Raw genomic sequence first — 10,056 nt, forward strand, 5'->3', positions numbered from 1 at the left:
ACTATTTCAGATAGTTTCTTAGATCAAATTTCAAAATGCTGACTTTTAAGATGTCCTCCTGTGCAACTTGTTGAGCCATTTCTAGTACTATTGATTGTTTTTCCTAAACAAAACTCCACCCTTTAATCAGTGGTATCAGTTTACTTTCCAGAGCACTTAATTGTCTAATATTCAAAGCACACATACATCAAATAGTAATTTAAGAATTTAATGATGGTAAAATCATTGGTAAATTGAATAGTAAAAAATGATTGGATGCCCTGGTAATCTTGATTGACATAAAGAAAAAAGGTAAATATAACAGACTCAAAGGAGCAAAACAATATGTTAGGAAGTCTTGAAATATTAAATTACTATAGCAGTAGAAATACTTCTGAAGTTGCTGCACCGATTTTTAGCAGAAAAGAGGAAACTGAACTTCTCATTAAGAAAAAATATTCTAATTAAAACCACCCTGAAATTTTAGTATAATCAGTAGTAATAGGACACATTTTTATTAGTGTGTGTACATTAGGGGAAATCTACATAGTTCAAACAACCTGATGTGAATTTTGTATGCATTCCAGTAATTTTGTGCTTGATAGTGGAAGTGTGATTAAAAGAATCAGGAACATGTCATTATTTTCTAAACAGAGTAGGAAATATTGGAAAGATTATTCTAGAAAAGAATATGGAATTATTTTGCAGTGACTGGGAAAGATTAATTTAGTTATCTCTTATTTGCCTCTAATTCTTACAATTTTATGAGCAGTTCTTACACGATCTTTTCCAGTGAAATGGAAATATGCCTGCTGATGACTGTAGGATTCATTATTTTAGACTCAAATCAAGAATTCATTTATAATATTTACTGGTATTAAAGCATTTCATTTTAGGCCAAATTCTGTTTCCTCCAGCTATCTCAGAATCCCTCCATTCATATCATTCTTACATACTTTTCCATCTGAAAAATAGTCAAAATTTTTGGCGGAGCAGGGGGGGAGGGGGCATTTTTCTTGTTTTTTTTTCTGGTGGTGTTTTTTTAGTTTTTCTTTCACTTTTGTTTTGTTTTGGGCTGTTAGTTTTTTAAACATTTTTATTACTCACACATATTTTAGCCACACTGACTGACTTCCAGCAACTTGTATAACTGTCAAATGTAAGGCTTGTTCCTTGGGAGCCAGAAAGTCAAGAGTTGCTAGATTCTGTAATCTTCCAGGGAATTAATCTCATTCATTTTCCAATCTACTTCTTTGAGGATGAATGCACAGTAGAGATGTTGGTTGAATAAATTAATATTTGCCTTAGTAATGCATGAAATTTTTAAAATATGGAATTACCCATTTAAAAGTGGGAGATGAATGTGACTTCTGTCAGGTGTTCTGTTGGTGCTACTGTTTCACTGAATTTTTTAGCCTTTTCTTTACTTACAAGTATAGTTACCAGGAAAAGGGCTTTTTAATGCAAGATGTACTTATGACAAGAAATAATTTCTCTTGATAAGTATGGATATTGAAAAAAGGGTCTTTTTGAAACTGCACTTGTCAAGAAAAGAGGTTCTTTAACACAAGAGGTACAGATACTAGAAAAGTATGTGAATGTCCTTTAAAAATTATTAAAATTGAAATTTCACTTATGTTGAATGCAGGCTTATATCAAATGTCATCAGTTTCAATATGAATTTGATATCCTTCCTTGAGATAAGATTAGAGAGTGCTTGACTGATACTTTCCATGGAAATTAGAAGCTATGACACTGTGAAAGTTTTGGAAATAGTATTTAATACATAAACAGTAATTGAATACAAAGAGAAAAAGAAAAAGAAAAAGAAAAAGAAAAAGAAAAAGAAAAAGAAAAAGAAAAAGAAAAAGAAAAAGAAAAAGAAAAAGAAAAAGAAAAAGAAAAAGAAAAAGAAAAAGAAAAAGAAAAAGAAAGAAAAAGAAAAAGAAAAAGAAGAAGAAAAAGAAAAAGAAAAAGAAAAAAAGAAAAAGAAAAAGAAAAAAGAAAAAGAAAGAAAAAAGAAAAAAAGAAGAAAAACAAAAAAAAAGAAAAAGAGAAAGAAAAAAGAAAAAATAAAAAGAAGAAATAAAGTTTTTTAACACCATATGTCAGCATTTGGGCCCTTTCACTGACTTTTAAATCTGAACAAGGAGGCAAATGCCACAATATATTTTTCTTTTTTTCCCCTGCAGCTTCTAATATCATCATGTGAACAAGAGAATAGATCCATAACTATCATGCTACTTCTGTCTGGCATGTGTGTGATATCAATCACCAGAAACAATAGCCCTGCTGCCATAAGGCTGCTAAAGCAGGGGGGGATATTTAAATGATAGCTAGCATCCTTCTTTTTTGACCAAACTTTCACAACTACCATATGTATTTATTTTCTCTAGGGAATGCTGCCTTTTATTTGTAAGGATAGAGTGTTGCAAAATATCTTCTCCCAACTATTTAATACATTATTTTTTGTCATGACTTGATTCATAATTTATTGATATCTGTATAAACCAGGAATAGCTGCTGTGAAGCACTGAGCCAATTCTCTAGGAGAGAAAAATTAGACTGTATCTCTTGGTCCATCATGTAACAGGGAAATGATGAACCAATAGCAATTTCTATTATTAGAATTCCTTCTATTATTCTAATAGATTTCTAATACTTACTTCTAGTAGCTTCTATTTCTAAAACCCACATTTCTCACACTGTTCCTTAAAACAACTATTTTCTGAAAAAAACCTAGTGCTTCAACAATCTGAGAAACCCCCTCAATTCAGTTCAGCTTTAAATATTTTCTCAAAAGAGGGCCACAATGTCTCTTAACACAGAAACAAAAACCTATACTGGTGAGATATATCTGCAGAAAATTGAGATTATTTTAAAATAGTCAGTTTATATGTTCTGAAAGGAAGTCTTATGGGTTTTAAGAACTTTCTCCCCCTGCCACCCTGCCACCCTCCCCCCCTCAACTTCCAAATAGAATAGAATAGAATAGAATAGAATAGAATAGAATAGAACTATTTTGGTTGAAAGGAACCAAAACTGAATCTCAAATCAAATTCCTGACCATTTCTAGGCTGATCAATTTAAATCATGTTATTAAGGATGTTGTCCCAATGCCTTTTAAACACTCACAGGCTTTAATTTCCAAAATTTCATTAAATGCAACTTATATTCAAGGAAATTTTTTCTCTTTTTCATGAAGTTCTATCATTGTTATATGTTTCAAGCACACATTAATGATCCTATTGTTTAATGCTATAATATGCTTAACTGATCTTCATTTATTAACATCCTGTTTGAGTTTACTCAAATCTTAAATAGCATGCTGACAAGCAGGCTCTTTATTTTTATTCTCATGCTGTTTTAAGTATTTATTCTTTTAAATTATCTTAGTGCAATATTCCTGTAATCATTATTTGATTTTCCCACAGGAAGATGAAGAAATGGGTAAACATCTAATGCTCAAGATAAAGGTGGAGATAATTTTTTATTATTACTATCATTTGGCTAAAAGTAAGATGCTAAGAGCTAAACCATGGAATTTAATAGCAGTGAATTAGGTAGAAAATAAGAATGTCCATGAATAAGAGAGAATAAATTTGCTAGAGTACAAAGAATTGTTTTTATCTATCACTGATAAGACAAACCAAAACAAAACAAAAATAGGGAGGTCTATGTAGAGGTCTATTGACCAACCTACATTAGTATCATTAACATGAACATAAAATGTATTTCCATCCTAAAACAGCTAGCTCTCTACAATAGGGTTATGTAAAATCCACACTAGGTTTATGAGGTCTAGTTAATGATGAAATGTAACAATAACACTTCTCTAGTGTGAAAAACCCCAATATTTTTAGGCTTTCTTTACAGGAGAGAGGTGACATATAAGATTTTTGAACCAGCTAAAAACTCTGAAGTATGCCAAACCAGGAAAAACTAAGCCAAGCTTCCAAAGAAAATGAAACTTATGGAAGAAATACTAGATACTCATAGAAAATATATGACATATGCACTCTGAGAAAGAAAAATGAGGTGTGCAAAGGTTTTTGAAGATCAGTATTTACACTCAATGCTATTCAGTTAATATAGTAAAATAGTTATTTTCCTGTTTTGCTTTTTTCTTTAATCCATGAGATTTTCCTTATTAGATAATAATAATTATCTTTCAAACATAAACTAAAGGATAGATGATTTAAACAAGAAATTTGAATTTGCGATAAAGAAAAAACAAAGAGACTGAAAGAAAAATGTGGTTTTCTCTTTTAGCAGTAATCTATTTTGTCTTTAGGACTGGATTTTCCACAGGTTATATGTCTAAAAGTAAACAACACTTGCCAACACAAAATTGAACATATTTTTAAATCGTGTTGGTAGATTCAAATATTTAATCCATAAATCGCCTGTAGAATATACTGGTAAAATAAAAATAATAACATGTAAATATGCCTAGCTTATGTTTTTGAGTCAAGTAAGACAAAGGCAATTTAAATGCAAGTGAATAGGCTGTAGAAATATTTAATTTATAGATCTAGAAAGTAATATATAACACATGTGAGAAGGCATTTAAATAATTCCACTGGGGAGAAAAAGGGTAATCTGTATTAATCTTCCTTGGGGAAAAATATAAAGCAGAGGGATACATATGAAAAAAATCTGATTTAAAGATCCATTTCATCCTCAGCTTCTGAGGATAAAGCTGAGGGGGTCCTATGGTGCCTTGAATTCATAAGATATGTAGAGTGGCAATATGTCTCTTTATAGCTGAATCATACCTAGAGATTATAATAAATTCAGAAACATGAGCAAAAATGCAGGAAATTCTTTCTTCATTGTCTTCCAACTATCAACACAACAGAACTGCATCTTCAGCTCACCTGCACCTCAAAGCATAGATCACATCCATTTGTGTCAGAAGCTGTATAAAGCAATTCCTGCCCTAGATAGCTTCAAGGATAAAATGTAAGATGGAGGACAGATAAGACAATAAAAAAACCTAGAGACAATCAGCAACTTCTGCTTTAAAACTTATAAAAATTTTGATTTATATGGGACTTTAAATGAGCGCACAGTATTAGCACCACCAACAATCACAGGTTTTAGAAACTCTGAAACCTAAATGTAATTTAGGTGATGGTGCTTTGATTGCTTGGGCTTTTTTCTGTAAAACAAAAAAAACTAACCCCCTCCCCATTATTTATTCTTTTACACTAACAACTGCAAGCCCAAAGGGGAAAGAAAGCATATCTTAAAAGCTAGAAATGAGATAACTCAGTAATCTCTAGTTAATCAAATCCAATCCTAATTTACACAATTGTCTAATTTAGGTCTTGTTTCAGGAATTAAGTAAGACCTTGGCACTATGTGTAAAATTAATTTCACCCAAAGAAAAAGGACCTTTGGGAAGTACTTCTTTGCCTAATTGTTGCAGATTTACTTTTTGTAATTTTTAAATAAAGATTATATTATTCTATTTATTGATAGTTTGGAAAAGGTACCTGATACTTACTTTTCCCTTTATTTATGTGATTAATACACATTAAAACTTTGGTTAACAGCCACAGAAGTAAAAATCTAGGAAAGAACTTAAGTTTTTTTAAGAATTTAAGTTTTTTTAGCAGAAAAACTTAAATAAATAAAACAAATTACTTAATTGATTAATAGATAATCCTCCTATGAAATATTTCTTCCTGAGTCAGCTTGGCAAATTTAATCAGTATTTTCTATTTAGATCTGCAATTTTGATCAGGATAAACTTGATCAATAGACCACACTCCAATGAAGACGCAGATGCTTTCTCTCCAGATGTTAAGGCTCCTTAAAATTGTCAGTTGTGTATGTGTCCTCTTATTTAGATCATTTTATTAGCACCTTTTACCTTAGCCACACCAACACAAGGTCATGATTTAATAGCACTTAATATCTTCACTCGTTTTTATTAAATATTTATACCCTTTTATAAAATGTGATAAATTATAAACTTTTATATATAAAAAGAAAAAAAATATATTGTCTTTTCAGTATTTATGTATATTTTTTTTAAGTTTTCAAAAATTATGTATCTGAGGTACATTTCTCAATTTATCTTCTTAATATATATATTAGACTTTGAAGTAATGTCCCAAGTAGATTGTTGTGAATTGTAAGTTTCATTTGGATTTTCAAAATCTTCAACCCTTACAAATTGTCTTCTTCATGATGCCATAAATATAGTCAAGTTGCAAAGTATCACCAGAAAGAAAACTGTCATACATCCAGGTATGGAATTAAGACTTTCATGTACAGTTTAACACTCTGAGATAATACTGGTGCTCTAAACCCACAGAGGAAAATTCCATTAAGAAATCAGCAAAATTAAAGTGTGTAACACCTATGGGTTCACAGAACATGCTTTTTTAGCTTAGACCAGTCTTCTTTCTCAGATAGTGTAGAAAGAAAATACTTCCAGCAAATGTCCTTTTCATACCCAGTACAGTGCAGCAGAGATAAAACTCTCAGTCAGGCACAAGAAATATGGCTCAGTTTATGTGGATGATTATGATTAGATCTTTTGCAAATAAAATATCTAAATGATGTTAATACAGACTATGATATAAGCAGGTTACTCTAGAAAAATACAGACTTGCAGTCTTTGGCTTTATGGAATTCACAGTTTCAAAGCAGCAAAGCACCTCCCTGGCTACTTTAGGATTTTGTCTCAGCATGGGACCAAATCTTAGTGCTTTTACTTACATATCCAAAGGAGAGTATTCCCCATTTTTGGGCTGGATGTACCCTGCAAGCATCTCTGTCAGGGCAGGGGGCAATCTGTTTAGATAAAATCTGCTTAGATAAGAATCTATTTCTTAGATAGAAATTTGCCTGTTTGGTTCAGTCTCCAGCAGCATTTTTACCCTTTTGTAGGCCAATGTGTACCAAATTGAATTGAAATCAGCACAGCTCACCTATCTCTGGAATGCATTCATGATGTGAGCATCCAGAGAGCTCCTCCTGAAATTTCCACCTCCTGTTCTTAGGACAACTCACATCAGAGACAATCCCAAGGGAGAGGGTGTTTGTAGGGAGTAAGGAAGCATGGGAAGACCCAGCTATCTTTTATCTCTGTTACATACAGAGGGAGCTAAGAGAATGATAAGGACAAAATGGGTAGCCTTAGGTATTTTAAGGTAAACATAATGAATTCCAAATGCAATTACTGCTGAGAAAAAGCATACATTTCATCTTGTATATGACTGGAACACAAAAGTAGTAGGAAAGAATTCAGTAAAAATTCTGTTGTTGATTTACAGTGGAAGAGTTAAAAATTAATGTGTTCCACTGTCCCATGGATTCCCAAGGGCTATGGGAACTGATTTTAAACTCCTGCTCAGCCTGTCTGATGATTTATTTAGTGCTTTCTTCCATGCTGCTCTAAGGGAGGTATGTACATGGATGCAAAACATCAGACTGGAGTTCTTATCTTGTAAAGTACAATATGAGTGATACTCTACAAAAAAGGCAGTTTGAGGAATTTGAGGGAATATGAATCCTGTTTTGTTAATCATCTTTTAATGATTAATCCTTAAAACATCTATTTCAGAGTCAACTTAGACTAGTATTTATTACTGCTAAATCCATTTTTTGGGTGGTCCAATGTCACTCAAGAGAAGAAGGCTCCTGGAAGCTTCAATTATACCAGAGAAGAAGCCACCCTCACAGACATGTACCTTTGTCACTTTCATATTCATTGCAGAGTAAAAGCTCCTTCTTTCCAGGAGAGAGTTCAATAGAGATTCAGTATTGTCTGGAGCCTTCTGTTTTTGCCAAACCATGTACTATAATACAGAATTATAATAATAATAAAACGTTGCTCTCTCTTGATCTTGTTTTGTCAACCTGCCAGTCTGCTTTAAGTAATAAAGGCTGTATAGTTCAGTGCATCTCAATTAGACATTATCCATCTGAAGGTCTTAGCCCTTAAGTATATGACCTTGACTCCGCTGAACAATCAAAGCCATGCTTACAAATATGTCCATGATATGTCTTGCTGAATCAGACAATGGCCTTGTAATGTGTTGGGAACACACTGCTGCAGAACTTGAGGTGCCCTCAGTCATTTTTGCAATAAATAAGTTCTTGCTGCCTCAGCTGTTTTCTATTTATTTGGCATTTACTTGCTCCAAGGCAGCCCACTGGGAGTCACAGAGTGTAATATTTAACAGAACAAGAAAAGAGACATTTTTTTCTATTTGTCATGGTTTGACACTGGCACAATGCCAGTGCCCCCATGAAAATGTGATCCCTACCTTGAATGCTGTGAAGTGGAATCTAGAATAGAGCAAAGCAGGCCCAAGCTTGATAACAGGAAAAAACTTTATTAAACTACCACTACAAAAGAAAAGAGAAAACTAAAGAAGGGAAAAAAAAAAAACACATAAAGATCCAAATGAAAACCTTGCAAAACATTCCTCCCCCCACCACCCAACTCCAACAAACCACAGTGAGACACAATTTGGACCCCAATCAGGTTTCCACCCTCCAAGCAATCGATACTCAGTCCATCGAGGGAACAGAGTCTCTCCTGTGCCACAGACCCGCCAAGAAACACAGCTCCACATCCTGTGTTTCCATGTCACACATGGCACCGCCCGGAGAAAAAGTTTGCCATGGTGACCCTTCTCCTTTCCATGCACAGTGCTCTCACCACCAATGCATGGATGGTCAGACTGCCTTTAGGATTTTTCCTTTCAAGGATGCCCTGCCAAGAGGGGAGAAAACAACAGTTCAGTTTTTCATTGTTTGGGACCACAGTCCCCCCCATTTTCCCCTGGGGCCAAGGGCTCAAGAACAGAGATCTTCTTCTTTTCTCTTTCCTTTCCAGGGCAAGGGGGCGCCACCACAAACCCCCTAACCTTTTCTCTGTTCACTCCACTTTTGTCTTTTTTCCAGCTGAAGCAGGTCTCTTGACTCACTGGCATCCTCCCAAAACACAGTCCCTCTTGAAGGAGAAGATTGGTTCAGGTTGTGGCTAACACGGAAAAGTCCAGCCAAAAGCCACTCCTTGTCCCCCTCCCATCCAGAATTCCTCCTTCCAACATCCCATCCCGGGGTCCAAGGTGTCCCTCTTCCTCTCTTTCAAACCGAGGAGGAGAAAGGAAAATTCACAAAGCTTTCATTTCTCAAGGAAGGGTTAAAAGGCCGAACTCCCAGGATGGCTCGATGCCCGGACATCCAGCAACTCCCACACACTGGGCACCTTGCAGCAGCTCCCCCCGCTCCTCCTTCCTCGCGGCTTTCTCTCTCCCTCTCGGGAGAGGAACTCTGGGGGGGGGAAATGGAGACATCCCAGATTTCTTCCACCCTTCCATCTGCAGGGGCCAGCCCGGTTCCAGTCCTTCCACCACCCTTGGGGCTTTCGGCCTACCTTTCTCAGGCCATGGGCTTCCCCTCCCCCACCCAGCTCGTGGCTGGGCGGGGGAAGGTCTGCACTGCACACTGACCGGAACCAAAGAGAGCGAGTTCCCCTGGGAATTCTGCTTTCAACCCCTCTGTGTTCTCAGAGGCGTGTCTACTTTCAATTGGTCAATATCTAAATTGACCTCTTCCTTCCGGGGAAAAATTATCTTTCCATGTCAAACCACGACACTATTCTATCACCACTGTGAAACAAAATTATTTATTTTCCCATTCTATGTTATTCTAACACAAAGTGAAAAAAATGTATAATGTTGTTTTGGTGTTGTCATTATATATGATGATCTCAAAAGTGATTTAAAAACGTCTCATACTTCCAGAATTATTAACTTATATGATAATTCTGTATTTGTTTATCTCTCTCCACTTTTGATTGCAGAAATGATCCTTAAACTTTTATCAACAAAAGAATCTGGAGAATCTGCTATATTGGCAGTTCACAACCCATGTTGAAACAAGTCAAGAATTTTGAAGTCAAGAATTAACCAAAACCATGCAGCAAAGTACTGCATTATTTCTCATTACACAAGAAGTGAGAGCTACAGAAAATGTAGAGTTATGGCCTTTTCCAAAAAAGAAAAGTAAAGTCACACTAAACTGTCCTGAGTTTGCAGTAGACTA

At 34.8% G+C, this 10,056-nt stretch overlaps 1 long non-coding RNA gene across 1 annotated transcript; it reads right to left on the reverse strand.

The window, feature by feature from the left end:
* Positions 1-8,316: 8,316 nt before the first annotated feature.
* Positions 8,317-9,474, reverse strand: LOC146768724 (uncharacterized). Its single transcript, XR_014955933.1, has 2 exons — positions 8,874-9,474; positions 8,317-8,719 (listed from the first exon to the last, which is right to left on the reverse strand). It is a non-coding gene; the product is annotated as an uncharacterized LOC146768724 (long non-coding RNA).
* Between the last annotated feature and the right edge of the window lie 582 nt (positions 9,475-10,056).

The sequence above is a fragment of the Lonchura striata genome, chromosome 1 (genome assembly GCF_050655825.1).
Source record: "Lonchura striata isolate lonStrDom1 chromosome 1, ASM5065582v1, whole genome shotgun sequence".
Lineage (NCBI taxonomy): Eukaryota > Metazoa > Chordata > Aves > Passeriformes > Estrildidae > Lonchura > Lonchura striata.